Source organism: Suricata suricatta, chromosome 7 (assembly GCF_006229205.1).
Source record: "Suricata suricatta isolate VVHF042 chromosome 7, meerkat_22Aug2017_6uvM2_HiC, whole genome shotgun sequence".
Lineage (NCBI taxonomy): Eukaryota > Metazoa > Chordata > Mammalia > Carnivora > Herpestidae > Suricata > Suricata suricatta.
Genome location: NC_043706.1, coordinates 96953672 through 96977091, shown reverse-complemented (window position 1 = coordinate 96977091; position 23420 = coordinate 96953672). Strand labels below are relative to the sequence as shown.

Below are 23420 nucleotides of genomic sequence, written 5' to 3'. Positions count from 1 at the left end.
TTGATATTTACTGCGCACCCTCTTTTAAAATAATGACATTTAGCTTATAAATGTGTAAGTTCAATCATCAGAAAATACAATCAATATGCAAAATTCTGTATTTGCATATAAAGAGATTGCCTCTTTATGTGAACGATTAAAAGAAACCAATTTCCCTCATGCTGCTGTTTAGTATCTAATGAGGGATTTCAACCTTTTTCAACTGAGATTAGTCTTTAGCATCCCATCCAAGGCAAAGTATCAGAGCTGGCATGCATGATACACTGATTCTAAAGGGAAAACAAATGAATAACATAATTGTACTTTCTAAACACTTTAAACAGCTTTGATGCTTACAAAGTCAGTTCACTTTTTGCTCAAAAAATAATGCCAATTTTTCTTTTTGATCTTAAAAAATGCATATTTAGGGTGGTCTGGGTAGGTTAAGCATCCAACTTTGGCTCAGGTCATGATCTCATGGATCATGGGTTTGAACTCCATATCAGGCTCTGTGCTGACAACTCAGAGATTCTGTGTCTCTCTCTCTCTGCCCCTCAGCCACTCATCCTCTGTCTCTCTCTCTCTCTCTCTCTCAAAATAAATAAACATTAAAAAAAATTTTAATGCATGTTTAAAGAAATGTTCTCAGATTAGCATATATTTCAGTTGAGAAAAATTTTGAAAACGAGAGGCCAGAATCTCATCATATTACTAGCGTAAGTTCAGCATAAACCCATCTATAAATATGTGTTATGTTAAATGTAAAAGAGAAATTCTGAAAGATTTTTCTGCTAGCATGTCTCAAGTATCTGCCTTGAAAATCTCCTGCAAAAGAAGCTAGTAAATAAGCTGTTGAATTTCACAAATACATTCACATAGATAGTTTTTCCCTGCCAATGTACAAACTATCCCTCTCAGACTTTGGGACAAAATTTAAGGAATAGCATCCTTTATTTCTCAAACTGTAGTTTTATGTTTGGAGATGCAACGTTGAGCAGAGGAAAGTAATTCGGATTTGGAATCCTAAGATTTTTTCTGAATCCTTGGTTTTACTGATGATTATCTTAAGATGAAGCAGATCCTTTGAGCCTCTGAGCCTGCTTATACACCTGTAAGATCATACAATAAGACTTGATCCAGTCACCTCACAGAGGATCTTTTGAGCATCCACTGTAAAATATAAGATACTAATTTGTAAACTTTGGTTTTGATCCTTTTAGATAGTTGATATATCACCCAAATGCTGTACTGCTAGTGTTTTTTAACAATTTCCACTCTTTACAGTCTTCTCATTTCATTTGTCTTAGCTGCAGGATAACTGTGTCTAATAACAAAGACTACATTGTGTGACCAATTCATGTATGTAGCTGTAAGGGGCACACTATGACTCTCTCTTCTTAGTGAGGAGGACAGTCACTAATTAGCAACAAAGAATGACTTGGAAACCTTCAACAGCAAGTTCCTGGCTTTATTAGGACAAGTCCTGCCAACACAATCTTCTATCAGGGTAGATCTGGCTCTACTGACAGCAGCTCCAAGGTGGCTGCTCTTGTAGGATCAACTCTTAGTCTAGACCTTCTGCTAATTCCCATTGTTTGCTCCCCAGAGTACTCAATCCCTGCCCTGAAGGGGGGCTCTGATCAGCTCTCCAAAGGAGCTCCATGTTTCTTGGCAATTCCTACTTTAGTGTCACCATCTTGTAGAATCTTTTCAACAAATGTTTATTACATTCCTGCAATTTGTCCAATACTGTATTTGATGCTAGGGATAAATACATGAAAAATAATATGGCTGTCCTTTGAGAAAATAGTACAAGCTAGTATTAGCCTCAAATGCATAAATAGAAGAATGTGGTTCAATGTTGTGCAGTGGTTTGACCCGCATTCAGAGGAACATTGGAATACTGATACCTAGAGCACCTAAACTTTAACGGGTGATTCACGGCTTGATCCTCTCTGAGCATTCCAAGCTCATTTCTTTCAAGGAACAAGATGAAGATTTCTAAACCTGGGATCCATAGATACTGTGTCTGGTGTCAGGAGAGTTCTGAGAGAATTTTGTGTATATGCATTCTTTCATTTCAGAGATAACCTCAATTATTTAAACCAAGAGTCAGCACTTTTCTGTAAAGGACTGGATGGTAAATGTTTCAGGATTTGGGGCCATGCAATATCTATCACAGCTACTTGACTCTGCCATTATAACAGGAAAGCAGCCACAGGCAATAACAACAAAAAAAATTTACACATGACAATGTTACAATAAAACTTTATTTAAAAACTGGGGGGTGGAGTGGAGATTAGGCCAGTAGACCAAAGTTTGATGATCTCTTATCTAAGTGAACATTTTACAACAGAATACTGTTATAAAATTTCACTGGTGTTTAGATTGTGTTTAGGAAAAGGAAGGAACCAAATAGCATCAAGGCACAGTGTAGGAGTATAACTTTATAAGTGATTCAAAAAGAGTAAGGTAGTGGGATAGGAAGTTGATTACATAGAACATGGGCTTAGAGTCATGCCAGACTAGAAAGCTCCTGTGCATTCTCACATTTGTATTGCTTTGTGGAGATATTACCACTATGCATGGCAACTTTCCATCGTTTTCCATCAGGAAATATATAAATACAGTGTAAAGGGCTTTTTTCTTTACCAGTATTTTTTTGAGGGGCATCATTTTGGGGAATATATGTTTATATTGATTTTCCCAACAAAATAGTTTAGTGGTAGTTAAAAGTAAGTTTACTGTCAACAACTATCATCATTATCATCAAAGTAATAAAAAATGAAGAAAGTTTTATTACAGAGGTGCGATTGATTAATCATTGGCTGTGTGACTGGATTCATTTTCTAACCTTCCTTTCCTCCACTGGTATTGAGCTGGACCAAAGTTCCAACCTTCTAATCAGGTGGTTGTTCTTTCCTGTGAGCAGCTGCCTTCCTCAAGCTATCTAGGAGCCCACCTTGACTTGCCTCTGTAGCATAATGAAGACATTCCTATCACTTAGGAAATTCCAAGCATTTTCCTGTGCCAAGAAATGAGGACAAAGACCATATATATTGCTTATCATACCAGAAAACCTTTATAAAATGTAAAGAATGCCAGTGAAAGTAGAGCTTAGGGAACAAGGGAGAATGGTGTAAAGCAGTAGTTGCCAAACTTTGCTGCACCCTAGAATCATTGTGGGTATCTTTAAAAAATAATGATGTCTGACTGCTACCGTCAGATATTCTAATGTAAACAGCAAAGTGTAAAACCAAGGCATGAGATTTCTTTCTTTTTTATTTCCCTTGAAGCATACCATGTGAATCTAATATAGAAAATGTGTGGAAACCACTGATAAAAAGTAAGATTGAAAGACAGACAAGGATTAAATCAGACATAACCTTTTAGGACAGCATAAAGTTTTCTTCCAAGTACAATGGAAAACCACTGGAAGTCTTAAGTAGGGAGTTATAAAACTCTATTTTTATAATAGCTATATGATACACCATGAAACACAGTGAAATACACGAATAAGTATGGGACAATGACAACCAATTAAAAGGGATTCTAATGTTAAAGGGGTATGTTAGGTTCTAACAGGCTACCTGGAGGTCAGCAAGGAAGAAGTCATGCTAGCTAGGCAAGGTCAGAGACCTGTCCTGGTAGAACTCCACAAGAAGCTCAGTCAAACCAGACAGGCCCAAATTGATGGACACCATGACGGGAAAACCCCTGACTAAATTAGAAAGAAAACGCTCAAAGCCCTGCTTATCACTCCAAGTAATGAGTATTCTACCCTCTAGTTAACAATTGCAGATAAAAGAGAGAAACTCAAATACCAGGGATGCAGCTCTCTCCCTCTCTTGAACTACCCTGCTCTCTTAGCTTGAATATGTACTTTTTCCTTTCATATATTTTTCTGCTTATATTATTCACCTGCTATGCTACATGTGTGGTCTTGAATTCTTTCAACTCTCATGATAAGATCAAGAATCTTCAGTGACTCTTCCCAGTCTGGGCCCCAGGACCCAGGTCTTCCCAGTACAGCCGGTGACACTAAGAGGATAAATCAGAAGAACTGATTTATATTTTTTAATGTTTATTTATTTATTTTGAGAGAGAGAGAGAGAGAATGAGTGGGGGAGGGAGAGAGAGGGAGAGGGAGAGAGAGAGGGGCGGGGGGGGCAGAATCCCAAGCAGACTCCATGCTGAGCTCAAGATGGGGCTGCAACTCCCGAACTGTGAAATCATGACCTGAGATGAAATAAAGAGTCAAATGCGTAACCGTCTATGCCACCCAGGTGTCCTGACTTGATTTATATTTCTTGAATCTTGGATGATACAGAAGACTGGTGCCTGCCCCAGAGCTGAGGAATTTAAAACCTGGAAGTGGGTAAAGTGGATGATGGTAACCAAGAAGATGGCTTCAATGTGGGATATAATCTTTTCTAGCGACAAGTCAAATATGTGTTTTCCCTCTGAACTAAGAAGAAATGACCTTGTGTCAGAACTCAGTCAGACAAAGTGACTTTGTCCAGGAAGTGTGGTAGACACCTGAGTACATATGGACAACCAAGAGTTGAAAATAGTCAGTGGAAAAATGTCAAAGAATTACCAGTGAGCAATCTGCAATAATAGGAGTTCTTCAAAACAACTTACACAGCCTGCATAGAAGAAAGAATCCCTTGTAAAACACTAGCCAAGCCAGAAAGTGTTTCACCAGCTCACAACAGTCCCAGGAAAATAAGGCCTTTATTGCCCCTTACTTTCCCTTCTCTTCTCCAGTCCATTTTGGAGGAGTAATGGCATCTATAACTTGATTTTATGACCAGTAGGGGTAGAGGAGCAGGGGCAGAAACATAGGCAATAAAATAGAAAAGAAGTCTTCCACATCTCCTATTCCAGGCAGGGGGCAGCAGAGAGAGAGGTAGGACCCCCAGCAGTAGAACTCATCAATACCATTCTATTTCCTTTTTCTGATTACGAAAGGTCCATCTTCCAGCCCCTTTCAATTACATGGGTCATGTGACTATGTGCAACTGAAAAAAATGGGACTGGAAATGCCATGTGTCACTTTCAAATGGTAGCAGTGAGAAGACTCTGTGTGACTCAGGGCAGTAGGGAGGTGCCATGTCACCATGGCAACATCCCAAGACAGATGGCTTTGGTTGCTGACTTACTTCAAGGAGGAGTTACTGCTTTGGTCTGGAGAAGACTTAAGGTAAATAAACAAATAAATGAAAACAAACAAACAAAACCCAAAACTATTTGGGGTTTGTTACCACAGTATAACCTGATCTGTCCCAGTTAATATAAGGATGGAAAAGTTAACTTAGAATAATATTTGGGGTTTCTATTACTACTTGGGACTGAACATACTAATTATTGGTCTAAAACAGTTTTAGGGGTCAAAGAGTCTAAAGGGCTTTTATTATCTAAGAGCTTCTTTGAGATTTCATCCAAGGGCAGGGAAAAAACTAGCACACAGAGATTTGCGGAGCAGCTGGGAGAAAAAATTATATTGCTTTATTAGTATGCTTCTATAATGCTGATTATGGAAGGTTTCTGAAAATTCACACTAACCTAGGTCAACCTATTTAAGAGATCACTCCATATAACAAGGGATATAATAGTGTATAAATTTTTAAAAACAGGTTTACTTCCTCTGAGCTTCAGGTATGGATAAGGTTAATTCACAAAGGAATGGAAAGAACTACCATCCCCCAGGAGGTAAGAATTTACATTTCTGGAAGATTTTTTATAGCTTGAATAGACTCTCATGCCATCCACTAATTAAAGAGATGATTTCCATTGCCTTAGATTACTGTTGGTCATCTCTGCCATGGCAGTTAGGATAGAGTGCCTCAACTATGCAATTTGAATTTCCATATGCATTGTTTAATTGTGGTAGATTGCAAAAATGGCCACAATGCTCAGCTCTTGTTCTGCTCTGCCCCTTCAATCTGGTCTAGACTTCTGAGTTGGTTTGGACAACAGTCTGAGGCGGAAGAAACAGAGTTCAAGTCCTAAGCCTGGGCCTGGTCTGGCTCCTTGGAACCCTGGTGTTGCCATATAAATAAGTCTAGGCTAACCTGCCAGAGGGTAGGAGACATGCAACTCAATCACTTTTGTTGTCCCAGCTGGTGACCAGCCACCCTCCAGAAAGACATCTGCCAACCAGACATTTAGGTGACTGCCAACACATGTGGAATCCCAGCTACGACCAGACAAACTAGAAGAATAGAAGAACTCCCCAGCTGAGACTTTTATGAAGACCCACAAGATTATGAACAGAATAAATGGAGGTTTTCATTCACTAACTTTTGGATGATTGGTTAAATTATAAAAGTGGCTGAAAAAATGAGGATGAAATAAGTATCATTTGTTAGAAGCTCTGCTAATCATATTACAAATGGTGGCTGAAAGGACAGACTTATTATAATGGAATAAATGCCAAGTGTCATAAAGCTACATTCAGGCCGAGAGGGTTAGGTTTTATAGCTGTGCATTTTTAGGTCCTCTCTTAGTCAGCCTGGGTGGTCATAACAAAATTCAACAGACTCAGTGGCTTTGACAACAGAAGCTTCTTTTTCTCACAGCTCTGGAGGCTGGGAAATCTAGAGTCAAGGTGCCAGCTGATTGGATCCTAGTGAGAAGATTTCCTAGCTTGCAAAGGATCCCCTTTTCATTGAGTCCTCACATGATGGTGTCTCCTTCTCTTATAAGGGCACGAGCTCCATAGGATGATGGCCCCACTTTTATGATCTCATGTAAGGTCATCTCTGTCACATATATGTCCGTATATCTATGCATCCGCTTCTGGGCTCTCCATTTTATGTCATTAGTCTACCTCTGTACCTGCACCGCATTACATTAATTATCATAGCTCTGTGAAAAGTCTTAATAAGTTAATAAGTCTTAACTTTGATCACCTCTTCATGGGCCATGTCTCCAGATACAGTCACATTGGGGGTTAGGGCTTCATTACATGAATTTTGGGGAAACGGAAACATTCAGTCCATAAGAGCTTGAAAAACACTTATTATTGAAATTCCTAGAGTAAACATTACTTTGTTATTGTAAGATTGAAACTCATTCGTCCTTAACCCTACTTTCCCTGTTAAATGACTGTTTTTGATAACACACAATTTCTTAGGAATACAACTGTTTAAAATGTTTTAAACTGAACATATTGTACAAATAATTCTCTCTAAAGTTTTAGCTATAGAATCCAACACTTTATGAAGAAAAAGCTTACATTCAAAGAAAAAATTGGGATTTAGCAGATTTTGGAAGTAAAACTAATCTTCAAATCAAATCATATTTGATAAAGCAAAATAGAAAATTAATTCTCAAGGTGCACAGACACATCTTATTTGGCATTTTTATTTCCCTTCTCAGATAATTTTATTTTTACATTTTAGAAATAAATTGTCAACTTGTAATATCATTTGAATAACAAAATACAGTTTTATTAAGTAAATGACAAAGAATGTTTAAAGTCTATTAGGCATTCCTACACTAAAAGTTAACTACAATGCATATAAAGAGGCTTTTATGCAAATTTTGCATTTCTTGCTGTGTAATGCTGATGAAATATTGCTGTTATCCTGTTTTACATTTGAAGTGCTTTATACTTCCTTAATGAAAGAATGCTTTAAAATACACATATTAAAACATAAAAGTTACACATTAAAGCATAAAAGAATGACACACGCAGTTTTATGAATATTACTGGTGGACTATTATTATGATTTTTCATATTTTATACCCCAACTGAGGCCAACAGATATAGGTCATTTGCTACCCTGACATCATGAAGATATTTTCCTGTGTTGATAATTTTGTCTTTCCCACTTAGATCTTTAATCAACCCAGACTTGATTTCATGTCTGTTGCAGAATAGTATTTTCATTTGTTGTTCATATGGATACATTTGGTCTGAACAGTATTTTGGAAAGAGATCGTTCATTGTCCACTAACGTTCCATGCCATCTCTGTCGCATATATTTCTGTCTACCTACGCATCTGCTTCTGGGCTCTCCATTTTATTTCATTAGTCTACCTCGGTACCTGCACCACATTACCTTAGTTATCATAGCCCTGTAATGAGTCTCAATATCTAATGAAGCAAATCTCTGCACTAATTCTATTTCAACACTGTCTAGTTATATGCACCCTCTTGAATTTACACATAAATTTTAGAATCAACTTGTGGATTTCTATGGAAAGAACATGCCGTGACTCTGACTGGAATCATTTGGGGGGAAAATCAATTAATATCATTTATCTTTTCATTTATTTACATATCATTTAAATTCTTTTAGTAAATTTAAAAATTTTTCTTCACAGAATTCTTGAACATATTCTGCCAGTTATGTTTTTATGTAGTTTGTGTGCTTGGTATTATTGTAAATGTTATCCTTAAACTTTCTGTTTGTATTCTTACATTTATTACTGTAACTTAGGAGCATAATTTATTTTACTATGAAGAGTTTTATTTAGCAACGTCCCCTTACTCTTGTATTCCAATCCTTACACACTTATTTCTTTTTCTTGTCATTCTGCACTAGTTAGAAACACAGGTAAAATATTAAATGAAAGAGGTATTGCTTGGAATCCTGGTCTTTTTTCTGAACTCAGAGGTAGAGCCTTCAATGTGTTCCCACTGTGTATAAAGTTTACCTTTGATTTTGAGTCAAAGTAAGGAAGTTCCCTTCTGTTTCTAATTTTTCAATAACATCAACATTAATTAAATACTCTTTCTGTAATTGTTGAGATATTTTACGGTTTTTAATTTTATAATATGGCAAATTATAGTAATTAACTTTTTCACATTAATACAACTCTATCTTCCTGAAGTAAAGTCAGTTTTGTCATGAAGGATTATACCTCTTTTAATTTAGGTATGTTCTAAATGCTTTTTGCTAATCATATTATGATTTTTGCATTTTTGTTTCATAAATACATTTTGCTCATGTGTTTTTTCTTTACTCTCTTTGTTACATTTTGGTATTAAAATTATGCTAGTCTCATAAATAAGTTTTTCGTGCCCTGAAGAGGTTTGATTAAGATTGAAATAATTTGTTACTTAACTACTGGTTTCATTTGTTGATAGAGACTGTGCTTGGGATTTTCTTAATGGAAATATTTTTGACTACTGATTCAATTTTCTAATAACTATAGGGCAATTCAGACCTTCCAATTCTTCTTTAATACATTTGCTTATATAATTTTTTCTGGAAATTTGTCAACCTAGTTGAATTTTTTTTATTTATAGCATAAAGTTTTTACAAAACTGTTACAAATATTAAAAATCCCAGAAATACCCAAATGAGTTATAACTTATTCCATGCAGAAACTGCACATGGATGTTTATAACAGCTTTACTCATGATTGCTAAAGCTTGGAAGCATATGTCTTTCTATAGATGAATGGATAACAAACTGCAGTGTATCCATACAATGAGATATTTTTCAGCAATAAAAATAAATGAGCTATCAAGCCATGAGAAGACATGAGGAAACCTGATAAGCACATTGGTAAGTGAAAGAATTCAAAATGAAAAGGCTGCATACTGTACAATTTCTATTATAGAACATTCTGGAAAAGGTGAAACTATGGAGACAGTAAAATACTAGTGGTTGCCAGAGTTTGGGAGAGGCAGAGGGAGGAGTGTGTAGGAAAAGCACAGGGGATTTTTAGGACAGTGGAACTATTTTGTATAATACTGTGATGTAGAGACATATCATTATGCATTTGTCAAAATTCATAGAACACACAGCACAAAGAGTGAATTCTAATGTAAACTATGAATTTCAGATAATAATGTATCAACGTGGGCTCATCAATTATAACAAACATTCACATTAGTGCAAGGTTTAATAATAAGTAAAACTATGCTCAGGGGAAAGAATAGGCATATGGGATTTCTCATATTTTCTGCTGAATTTTCTAAAACTACTAGAAAATAGTCTATCAACTTAAAAGGTAAATAAATAGGTATTGTATAATTTACCCTTTCTCATATGATGTTTCGTAGTTCCTTTTACAATTGCATCAACCTGTAAATGTATTTTTCCATTACTATATTACATTTTTATAATGATGGAATCCACAGCTGTCTAAGTCTTAGACCTAGTTTCCTTTTTTACATACTCTTTATGTACCATTGAAACCCTACATTTTTTCCTAACTGACTTATTTTTATGAGCATATTACTTTGAGAGACAGTTTTAAGAAATGTTCTCATTAATGTTGACTTCTTTCCTGAATAACCATTTTTTAATTAGAGCTTTATTATTGTTGGAGAATTGCAGTATTTTTCAAGGTCAATAACATTTGCTAAGCACCAGCTGCACCAACTCAGATAATTCATAGCCTACCTCAGTGCATATTTGTCTAAAATAGTCAATTTAATAAATTTATTTATTTACAGTAACACTGTGGCCACATAAATCCATCAGAGCAGATATTCCACAACTTTAGGTAAGTTACATAACCCTGATTTAATATTTTCCCAATGATCATGGGCAACAGAAAAGAACCAATTTAAGCAATTAAACAAAACTCTATGTCTCAGGACACCCTGACTATCCACGTTCTCTTTCCTTTTGAATGCAACCCATCTGCACAAAAATGAAAGCTTATATATATATAACCTCCTGGTTGCTTAAGAGAATCTGGCTTTGTTTTACTTGAGATGTTAGGTTAATATGATTTTCTTGAACTTCAGAATTCAATCCACCCTTTTCATTTTGGACAGAAATTTTTCCCTTAAGTTGCAAATGATCTACAAAGTTGAAGGAAGTCATAGATTTGATTCTTTTGCATTGAGTTAAATAGCAAGTTGGAAATATCAGGCTTATCTTATGATATGCTCTGTTATTAAGCAGAAAATTTATATTCTGAGGTTAGGTCTAATTTTTCTAGTATTTGATTAGTATTTTTTCTTTTGTTTCTTAAATTTGTGGGAACCATATGCATGAAAGTTACAGGAAAAAATCTTAATACAAAAATTTGGAGGCTTAGTTTAGAATTCCAAGTTCTTTTATTTAGGATAATGTCAAAAATAATTAAATTATTCTTACTTCAAATTTCAAAATATCATGAACTATAATATTAACAGGAAGAAACTATGAAAATAAACTTTTCTTCAACAATGTGCTCATGTGTTGGACTTCATTATACTTTTTCACCAATTGGACACAGAATTTCTATTTAGCCATTTGCTAGTAAAATTAGTTATCAAAATCTGGAGCAGCATTTTTTAAAATGCTCTTGAATTTAAAAAAATGACTCAGAGTTCGATACTTACATTTTTAAAATGACCTCTGGGGGTGCCTGGGTGGCTCAGTCAGTTAGTTAAGTGTCAGACTCTTGATTTCAGCTCAGGTCATGATTTCACAGTCCTGAGACTGAGCCCACAGGTGGGGCTTTGGCTGAGAGTTTAGCCTGCTTCAGATTCTCTCCCTCCCTCCCACTCTGTCCCTCTTCCACTCGTGTAGGTGCTCCCACATGTGCAGAAGTACACAGGCCCATGCGTGCACACACTCTCACTCTCTCAATAAATAAATAAATAAATAAATAAATAAATAAATAAATAATAAAATAAAATAAAATAAAATAAAATAAAATAAAAATGACCAATGTCTACAGTAGGTCAGTTGATGAGAAAACAATTGTGGAATTACCATTATTGAATCCGTCAGGGTTAATCAGGGGAAGAACCCAAACCAAACAGTTTAACAGAGGGCATTAATAGAGACCACTAGTTACAAAGGAAGAGGAAGGTCTACACGACAATCAGGGAAAGGTGAAAACACCCAGAATTTCACATCAACAGCCACTAACTAAAAGACTAGTGTCATACAAAATGGATTCTATCTATCTGTCTATCTATCTACTATCTATCTATCTATACAAATGTTTACTTATTTGTTTTGAGATGATGAGAGGGAAGAGAGAGGGAAAGAGAAAAGAATCCCAGGCAGGCTCTGCACTGTCAGCCAGCCATAAGGCTTGCACTCAAACTGTGAGATCATGACCTGAGCCAAAATCAAGAGCCTGACACTTAATGGACTGAGCCACCCAGGTGCCCCAAAAGTTATTCTAGAGTTGGGGGGACAGTCAGAGTTAATGCTGCAAAGGTCCGGGAATACAGAGCATCCAGACAGAAGCTGGAACCACAGAGAAACAGCCACTCATGACAGTAAGGCCAACGTAAGAACTGGGATCATGGCAAGAACTGGCTCAAAAGAAATTGTAGCCACAGAGAGTTCTGATAGAAAGGGATGGAATTATGGAGACTCAGTCTATGCTAGATATATGGTCAAAAGCCAAAAAAAAAAAAAAGTTAATGAAGTAACCCAGCTTCTCTCCCTTAGTCCTTCATTTTTTTATTTGGTCTCCCATTAGCCATATCTATCCGGAAAACAAATGTCAAAGGAGCTATGGAAAATCAAGCTTGTGGGAATCAGGACCCTGAGACACTGAACAGAAGAGTAACAAGGTAATATTTTCTTGAAGTGAAATAGTCATTACTTGGGGGAATTTGACAGACTATCTAGAAGTAAGGACTAGGAAAAAAGTAAGAAATGTAGGGTTCAGCAGTTCTATAATGACTATAAGTAATGTTATAACAGACAGAAATATTTACATTATTAGTGCTTATATTAAGATAGAACGAAAGTGTCGGGAATGTTTTTTAAATATATACAAGTTCTCACATCCATAGGAAACCTTATTTTATGAAGTTCTTGTTAAATTTCTTCTAAAGACAACCTTTTATTGACTGCATATGATATGCACAGGGCTATACATGTATTTCCTTATTTAATCTTCAAAAGAACTCTATGAAGTAGATATTATTGTTGTCATTTTGCAGATGAAAGGACAAAGATGAATTGTCTGAGGTCACAGTGGTGGTACATGGGAGAATTCCTATTCAAAGCCCTGTTTCCTGATCTCCAAGCTCTGTCTTGGTCGCCATGTCCTTCTGCCCCAGTCTGTGCTGATTGCATGAAGCTTCAGTGTTATTCATAATCACCTTTCTGAGCAGATGGCTCTCTCCCACTTCCACAAATCTGGATCACAATAATGATGGTTAAAATTAAGTAGGTGTTTTACATTCAACCCACACACAGAAGATGAAACCATTCCTGCTCATATGAGATTTTAAAGGCTATACATATATCCATTTTTATCTCTTTAATCATCTGTAACTACTCTGTTATTCTATAAGAGGGCTGAAGGGATAGATAGACTGAAGCAGAGATGGAAAGCATTCATCTACAAGCAGAATCTTCTTTTCACCCAAAGCAGCCTCCAAACTTGCTTAGCTCCCAGGACCTTTCTGGGTTTGCCTTGCCAATCTTAAAGTGGAAAAGCATTTAATGGTCAACATTGACACACAGTGCTACCTTTCCCTGCTCAAAGGAAGCGTATCTGATGACCATGTCCTCATCCTGCCCATCTGACACTATCAGTCAGTGTTGAAGCTTTCAGCAAGATGGTGGAAGAGGTGGAGGAGTATAAGACTACACTGAGGCAATTCCTTAAGAGTCAAAGGAAATGGTGTGCTCTATTTTAGAGAAATTATAAGAGCTATCACCTCCAGTTACAGGTTATTTTTGTGCCACTCAGCCACCGCTCTACTAATGGCATTAAAGATACCTTCATTACCCAGGCACAGGAACAAAACAGAATGAGCTGTTGGAAATCCAGAGAACTCTGCATCAAGCCCATTGCACAACCACAAACAACATATACTTTTGTTGCACTTGACAGAGGAGAGAAACTTTTCCACAGAATTTAAAAAAAAAATCCCTTGCAGTTTAGAAGTAAGGCATTGGCCACTGAAGCCATTCTTAATATCTATGACTGGTCTAACTGAAGGCAGTGGCTGATAAGCAGGGAAGAGGTGACCCTGATTCACAGCTTCTGGAGACACTTTGAGCCTTTTGACTTCATTCTGGATGACTAAGAAAAAGGAAAGCCATTTTATGAACTTCATAGGAAGTAGTAGCAACTTGTTTTTAAAACTAGTTTCTCAGGAGACTACCATGGAAACTACCTGCAGCAAAAAGGCCTAATATTGATTTTTTTAAGTCATATTCTAAGGTGGAATTGTTATGTTAAAAGCATGTCTGTTATCCAGCTCCAAGTACAGAGTGTGTTTACCAACATTAAAAAAATTAAATTATCGAATAAAATCCAAATGCTTTTCCATGAAAAATATTGCATCTGAAGGATGGGCAACACAAATTCTGATATTTTTGCTTTATAATATGGTTGACTATGATTATTAATTACTGATACACTGTTAGTTACTGCTACACTGTATACAGTGTGTGTGTGTGTGTGTGTGTGTGTGTGTGTTGTAGAAAAGGGTGCAGCATGCTATTCCAGAACTGTTTCTCAAAATTGCATAAGTCAGCGGCACTCTAGAACCCGATTTTTATCAGTACTCAAAAAAGTAAAATACATGCTAAATACTAACCAAATTTAATCCTTACATATTCCTTTACAATGCTACCCAGGTGACATTGAACATGTTATTTGAAGAAATGTCCCTAAAAAATAAATAAATGAATAAATAAATAAATAAATAGATAAATAGATAAATAAATAAATAGAAGAGCATTGCTCTTCAGTTGCACCCATTCAGCATCACGAGACTATACTTTCTATCTCTGGGGCCAGCATGGCATTGGATAAAGGGCACTTATCAAGGACTCAGGGTTCCCACCTGTGCCCCTCTACTCTGTAACCTTGGACATGTTACTTAGCTTCCTCTGATCACAGTCGTTTCTCCATAGGCAGAGCGACTACTTCCTGTTTTTCTATCTGAAGCACACATAAGGTAGGAAATGTAAAATGAGATAATCGAGGTTAATACACTTTGCAAAATAAAATGATATACAAATTTAAGGTATCATAAAAATTCTCCTGAGTTCCCTGTGCTGGCCTAGATATATATGCAAGTACTATAAATGCTTTTATTCAAAGACAGAAATGCACACACACACACACACACACACACACACACACACAGGCCTGAGAACCAAGTGCTATACCATATATATGATGCACACATCCATGTTAAAATGCATGAATCATGAGGGGTGTAGGTGGGGTGCAGAAAAAAGACCCAAAAGTTTGATGGACTGGAGCTATTGCCTCAGCCTCTATCTTACTGATAATCTCTCTTAGTAGGTTAAACAAACAACGGAGGAAGGAGAATGGTGTGCCATTTATTCACTGCTAGGAAAGGCGCATACGGCAGAAAAACGAACTAAATTATCAAATTATATTGTGGTCCCCCAAAGATTTTTCATAGTGAGATGGAGGGAAAAATCATCATTTCATCTCAATTTAGAAGAATATGGCTAAATAAATAAAGATATGACTAAATATTAAAAATATATACAATTTTGCTATTGAATATTAGAGAAATATGAAATTTTTGACTTGGAAGATTTAATTCCAGCTAATTTACTTTCCTTTTTATTCAACAACAAAAGCTTAAAATGCTATGCCCTGTGGTTGAATTATTGGATCATCTTTTTTGCAGTTATTGACAAATTTTATCAGTACTAATTTTGCTTTTTTTTCATTGCAATTAAACTTGTTTTTAAATATTAATTCCAGTATAGTTAACACACAGTCTTACATTAGTTTCAGGTGTACAATATAGTGATTCAACAATTCTACACATTACACAGTGCTCATTATGACAAGTGGGCTCTTAATCCCCATCACTTTTCCACTCAGTCCCTAACCCTGCTCCCCTCTAATAACCATCAGTTTGATCTCTATAGGTAAGAGTTTGTTTCTTTTTTTTGTTCATTTGTTTTGTTTCTTAAATTCCACATATGACTGAAATCATACAGTATTTGTCCTCTGACTTATTTCACTTAGCATAATACTCTCTAGCTCCACCCATGTCATTGTAAATAGCAAGATTTCATTCTTTTATGACTAGTATTCCATTGTATGCATATATATATCACTTCTTTATCCACTTATATACTGACACACATGAGTTTCTACTACCATTTGGCTATTATAAATAATGCTATAATAAACATAGGACTGCATATATCTTTTTTAAAGTTTATTTATTTTGAGAGAGAGAGAAAGAGAGAGCAAAGGAGGGGCGGAGAGAGAGAGAAAGAGAGAGAGAAAATTCCAAGCAGGCTTCACACTGTCAGTGCAGAGCCCAAAGTGGGGCTCAAACTCACAAACCATGAGACCATGACCTGGGCCAAAATCAAGAGTCAGATGTTTAACCAATTGAGCCACCCCTGCATACATCTTTTTCAATTAATGCTTCATATTTGTTGGGTTAATACCCCATAGTGGAATTACTGGATCATATGGTAATTTTATTTTTAGATTTTTGAGGACTCTGCTTACTGTCTTGCACATTGGCTGCACTAGTTTGCATTCCTACCAACAGTGCATAAGGGTTCGTTTTTCTTCATATCCTCACCAACACTTGTTATTTCTTGTGTATTTGATTTTAGCCTTTCTGACAGGTTTGAAGTGATATCTCACTGTGGTTTTGATTTGCATTTCCCTGATGATTAGTGACGCTGAGCTTCTTTTCATGTGTCCATATGTCTTCTTTGGAGAATTTTGCTTGTTTTCTACTTGTCTCTTTAGACATGCCAGAGATCAGTTGTTCTGACTGTCTTTATTTTAGGAACTACTTTAAGGAAAATTCCAATCTGCTCATTTTTATGCTTGTCTTAATTTTCTTCTTGATTTCCTAGACATTGTTAGCTATTATTTTTCCTAAATTCTGACATAAAACATGTCACACACTAAGTAAGGTGCATAGTATCAGAAAAAACCTGCATGTGAATAGACTTAAAATCTTGGACTTCAGAATATCTCTTATGCAAAATAGAGAAACATAGTTAAATAGATTTAACTACATGAAAATAATAGCTACTGATTTAGAGGAGCTCATTATCATATTTTTTTCTGGTTTACGTCCCAAAGCTGCTGAGGTTTGCATTTGTCTTTTGTAATCAACCAAAATTTATATTATGAATAAAAACTGACAAACTTTTGTGTAGAATAACATGATTTATTTGGTACTGATACTAGGTTTCTAGATGGTGGAGCCGAATGTGGATCAGGGCTGGCAGTAGGGCTCAGAGTGGGATAATCAAAATGTCTAGGATGAAGCACAAGTGAGTCATTATTTGTTCTAAATACAGTGCTGTCCTCTATTAGTTTAGTAGGATAAGAAATGCTTACAGGTAATCTCATCATTTTTCTATTTTTATTTTAGGTGTTATTGTGGGTTTTCATCTTTTTCAAATATCTCCATAGATATTTGCATTGCCAGAAGGATGACTTAAGTATAGATTAAAACCCAAATTACAGAACAGAAAGTAAAATATCCTTAGAGAATGCAAAATGTCAGTTATTGAGAGATGGAAGTAGTGATTTAACTTTAGCTCCAGTGTTTCTGTCTGGCCCCAGCACGACCACACGTGTGGTTGAGGTGGCAGCAGCCATGATGGAGGTCAGCTTGAGCAGCAGTTTGAGGAGCTGCCTCACCTCAGAGCCAAGTCTTCCTTGCAGTTCATTTTTGGGCACCATGAGCTCCACAGTGTGCTCAGAGGAACAATGAGATATTAGAGTTAACTAAAGAACGCCCTCAAGTTTCATTTGTGAAGTTGGAGGCCATTTTTAGGCAAACACACTTGAACAATGGCATGTAGAAAGGGCACCCAGTGACCACCTGGCTGAATACACACAGGCCCATCAGGGGACCCACCTCCATATATCCATAGATCCTGGTGAACCAATGGGCTGCTTACAACCAGGCACAGTCACCATAAAAGGGAAATTGCCTTATGTTGTCATACATCCTCACCTCTCCCTTGTATTGTATTGTATTGTATTGTATTGTATTGTATTGTATTGTATTGTATTGTTTTGTATTGTATTGTATTTTTTAATTAGAGAGAGAAAGAGAACAAATACGGAGAGGGCAGAGGGAAAGAAAGAATCTCAAGCAGGCTACCAGCTCAAAGCAAAACCCCAGGCAGGGCTCAATCCCCAGACTCTGGGATCATGACCTGAGCCAAAATCAAGACCCGGAGGCTCAACTGACTGATCACCCTATTGTCCCCCTCACCTTCCCTGTTTAAACAAAGCCTCCACCCACTGCCTCCTTGCACACAGTCTCTCCTCTGATGCCCTGACCACCACCACCACCCCCACCTTGCTCCCTTGGGGTGTATTCAATAAAGTTCTCTCTCCTTTGTTCTGCCTTGGGTGAATCCTTTTTGTGAATCCTTTCGCCACCAGCTTCCATACAATTGTTACCCCACATTTGAAGCCCTCATCAGATCGAGAGAGACATTTAGACACCACCCTTGACTATCTGAAAAATATGAAACCAGTTCTCTCCCCACCTATTTTTCAAGGATGCTCAAAAAAAAAAAAAAGATCTATTAGATCATACCAATGCCCAAGTTGACCAAAAAACTTTCAGTAACATGGATCTACCAGCTCCTTCCCACCTAGTGGTAATGAGCATCCTAAAGAAGAGCTCGACCTTCACCTGAAGAAACGAACTGCTGCCATCCCTTGCATGTTGTTTATGAAAGGAACCTCCAGAGCCCCACTGCAGTTTCAGTAAGCAGATGGTGGAGATTCTTAACAAACATAATATTCAGGTTCACATTTTTGATATCTTCTCAGATGAAGAAATTCATCAGGGTCTCAAAACCTATTCCAATTGTCCCACCTCTGCTCTATGTTTCTGGAGAGCTCACAGGAGACTTGATATAATTAAGGAGCCGGAAGCACCTGATTAACTACATTCCATTTGCCCAAAGCTCCCAAATTAGAGGAAAGGCTCAAAGTACTGACGAATAAAGCTTTTGTGATGCTCTTTATGAAGGAAACAAACAGGTAGCAAGATGTGAATTCAACAAAAAAATTCTAGAAATACAAAATAATACTAGTGTTGAATATGAGACGTTTGATATCTTGGAGGATGAAGAAGTTCAAGAGAGGTTAAAAGCTTACTTGAATTGTCCCACATACCCTCAGCTGTATGTGAAAGGAAAGATTGTTGGAGGTCTGGATATAACAGGAATCGAAAGACAATGGGGAGCTGCTGTCAGTACTGAAAGGAGAGAATTAATGAAACGAATGTTACACTTGGTGCCCAGCTGTTGCAGGAAATACTTCATCACAGTGGGGCCGGCTCACAACTCACTTCTCGGAGGAGGGCAAGAGCCAGAGACTGCTTCTTACCCCGTTATGCTGAGTGTATTTCACAAAATTGTGCTAAATACATATTTGTTTCAGTTTTTTTTACCAAACACAGAATGCAATAAATATCTTCAAATCCAATTTTAAATGGTGTAAAATAATAATAGTAATAATAATATTTAACTTTAAAATATAATCAGAAATTAAAGTCTGTATATCAGTTATCAACTGTGGCATTTCAAAGGAATTAAAACTGAGGCTTGGACCACCTGGAAGGCTCAGTCAGTTGAGCATCAAGCCCTGTGTCCAGCTTTGTGCTGACTACTAGGAGATTGGAGCCTGCTTGGGATTGTGGCGCTCTCTCTCTCTCTCTCTCTCTCTCTCTCTCTCTCTCTCTCTCTCTCTCCTCTCTGCTGCTCATGCTCTGTCTTTCTCTCTCTCTCAAAAATAAATAAACATTAAAAAATTTAAAAATTAAGAAAACTGAAGCTTAAGACAACATTTTCTTGTTCATAATTTTACAATTTGGGTGCACTCCATTGGATAGTTTTTCCACCGATCTCTCCTGAAGTCACTCATGTAGTGGCTCACATTGAGATCTCTTCTGGAAATGGATGGTCCAAAATTGCTTTACTCATGTGTCTAGCAGCTATCCAGGACAGCCACCTAAAGCACCTCAATTTTCCTATTCAGCAGAATACTCAATATTTCCTGTGGATGAAAGCAAGGCCCGGGTGTACAAATCACACAAAATCACTTCTACCATTCTACTGGTTAAATCAAGGCAAAGGCCCACCCAGATCTGAGAGGTAGAAGATAGATTCCACTTTTTGATGAAGACTGAGAAACTCACATTGCAAAGAAGCATGGACACAGGGAGCTATGATTCACTGGGAAGTCTTAGTATAATAACCCATCAGTCTAGACATAAAACTATTCTTCCAGAATAATAATTATAACAACTGATAGTACTAAAGTACTAAAATTATACAAGTGTCAAACAACTGTTGTACATAAAATATATTAATTTTCAAACAACTCCTTGTGATAGGTTCAATTATTTTCACAATTTTATAAATGAGAAAGCAAGATCACATCAACATAAATGTATCAAAATTGTTTCAATAATTAAATCTTAGTAATATGATCTCGATACAGGAGAAGATAGACATAATTAGAACAAAACAGAGTCCAGACTGAGGCTCAGCTATATGTGGGCATTCAATCTAATATAAAGCAGTCATTTCAAGTTACTAAGATAAAGTGTACTGTGCAACAAATTAAGTCCTTTGGTGATATTTCAGTGAAATAAGTTACAAACAAAATGAGCCATTTGGAAAAAAGTTAACATTTGGTATATATCTCATTCACCGAAATGAATGCAAATAGGTTGAATGTGTAATTATATAAATATTAACCCTAAAGAAGTACTGGAATAAAGTATCAGTAAATATGTTTAAAATTTTAGAGTAATGAGTACATTTACATCACAAATTCTTAGGTAAGGCTGGATGAGAAAACCAGAAATTAAAAAACTATGTAGATTGAGGGCTGGGGGTGGTGCCTGAGTCGCTTAATTTGTAAAGTGTTTGACTCTTAATTTCAGCTCAGGTCATGAGCTCATGGTTGGTAAGTTCAAACCCCACTTACGCTTCTGGGCTGACAGCGCAGAGCCTGCTTGGGATTCCCCTTCTCTCCTTCTCTTTGCCCCTTTCCTGTAGGCATGCTCATGTGTGTCCCCCCACCTTTCTCTCTCAAAAATAAATAAGTAAACATTAAAAAATATAGATAGATAGATTTTTATTTACATAACAGTAAGCTAACATTCCTTAAGGATTTAAAAGTGATATTCTAAATGTTTTATAATTATTATAACACTTCACATAGGTTCTATGAGATAGTTGCTAGCATTGCTCACACTTTATATCTGAGGAAACTGAAGCAAGAGTTACTCATTATCTATAGTCATATAGCTTCTAGTTAGACAAGCTAGATTGGAACTTCGGTATTCTGACTTCATACCCTGTGCCCTTCCATAAAAATGAAATATTTTTAGGTAAAAGACCATGGGAAGGAACTATATTTTATAAAGCATAAGTCATGAAAAATTAAGAAACAGATTTATAATGAAGATAGCATAAAAGATAACATGGCAAGTGATAACCTAACAAACAACCAAAAAAGTGGACTGAGAATAGAAATGGGAAATTTGCACAGAAAAAGAGACACAAATATTCAATAGAAACCAGAAAACATGTTTGAAAGCACTAGCAATCAAGAAAGTACAAGCACAACTAAGAATTCTCAATGCCAGTTAATAGTCTGAGAAACATAAAAGAAATGAATAATGCTTGAAGCTTATGAAAATGTGAAGAAATAGCTCTCCATACGTGTTGACGGAGGGGTTGTAAATTGGAAGATTATATGACAAAATATTCCCCAAATCAGAATGACCATGCCCTGAAAACTGTAACATTTCCCTTAGAAATGTATCCCACAGAGACTCTTAAATGAATGTGCTAAGATGTACATTTATCACACTGTTGTTTATAGAATGAGAAAAAAAAAGAGGAAGCCATCTCAAAATTCCTCAATAAGGGGCAGGGCAATAAATTTTAGAACGACCATGTCATAAAATTGCTCCTGTGCAGGGATTAAAATGGCTGATGTAAATCTAGTCACACTGACAGTGAAATACGCACTACTTTGCTGAAAGAAAAAAAGAGCAGGTTATAAAACATTCTGTAATGTGTGGTCCTCTTAATATAAACCTGTATGGCAATACATTAAGAGAATATGAAAGGATATTCACATTGAGGTTAATAGTAGGTGGAGTCAATAATAGTTTTGGTGGAAATACAGAGGAATTGATTTTTACGCTTTATTCCTCTATGTATCATTTAACTTTTTTTACAAGAAGCATTCTCCTTGTAAAACAGAAAGTTTGGCTTTCTGGATGTGGCAGCATAAAGATATTGGAGAATCCTCTCCCCATAAAACAAGTATCAAACTGGACAAAATTGTGAAAAACCAACATTTTACGGCTATAAAAAGACCTATAACAAACAACAAAATTGAGAAATTTGTTAATGAAAAATTACAGTGCTTTGTGTCAGAAGAGTGAGAGTCTGTCTGTAGCCTTTTTTACCTAGCTTCTCTCTCTCTCTCTCTCCCTCTCTCTCTCTCTCTCTCTCTCTCTCTCTCACACACACACACACACACACACACACACACACACTCCACATCCAATTAGTTGACATGGTAGTTTTACAAGAGTGGAGCTGCATGGAAAATCCTGCATCTTTGCTGCCAGCTGAGGCAGACATGATTTGGAGCAAAGGGTAATAACTCAGGGACAGCAGGGTTGTCAATAAAAGCAGTAAATTCATTAGGTAATGAGCAGGGAGAACCTTATGCTCTACTAACTTGAGTTTGTAATTCCAGCTGCAGGGAAACTCTAAAAATGAGAGAGCCAAGGGCCATAACAGGAAAAAATGGTCATAGTGTATTGTTTGGTTCAAAACATATGTAGGCAGAAAATATATGACAATGGTACCACCAAATTTGGAGATATTTTACTGGAATTAAGTCAATATTAACCTCACCAAGTTTGTGATAGTTAAGATGTAGCATGCTTAGAGTAACCACTACAGAAATAACACTAAGATATGGAATTATAATAATAAAAATGAAAGAGGAGACATTATTATCAGCCTTATAGAAACAAAAAAGATTTATAAGGGAATACTATGACCAAGTGTATGCCAACAAAGTACATAAATTAGATAAAATATAAAAAAATCCAGGAAGAGCAAAAACAACCAAAACTGTTCAAAAAGTATCTAAGTATACCTATAGTAAGTAAAGAAATTGAAAAAATAAACAAAAACTACCTACAAAAAATCCCAGGCCCAGATGCCTTCCCTGGTGAATTCTACAAAACATTTAAAGAATTAATGCCAATTCTTCACAAACTCTTCCTAATAGAAAAGTAGGAATTACTTCTCAATTCCTTCTCTGAGGTCAGTATTACCCTAAAATCTAATACCTAATAAATCAGAAAAAGATATCACAAGAAAAAAAACTATAGGCTAACATCTCTTATGAATATAGGTGAGAATCCTCAATAAAATACTAGTAATATGAATCCAACAACTTATGAAAAAAGACTATATATTATTAGTGGAATTCATTCCAGGAAGGCAAGG

General features: G+C 36.3%; 2 pseudogenes; both read left to right on the top strand.

The window, feature by feature from the left end:
- The first annotated feature begins 5102 nt into the window (after positions 1-5102).
- LOC115295311 lies at positions 5103-13948 on the top strand (annotated as a pseudogene).
- A 3279-nt stretch (positions 13949-17227) lies between these two features.
- On the top strand, positions 17228-19141 carry LOC115295310 (annotated as a pseudogene).
- The last annotated feature ends 4279 nt before the right edge of the window (positions 19142-23420 follow it).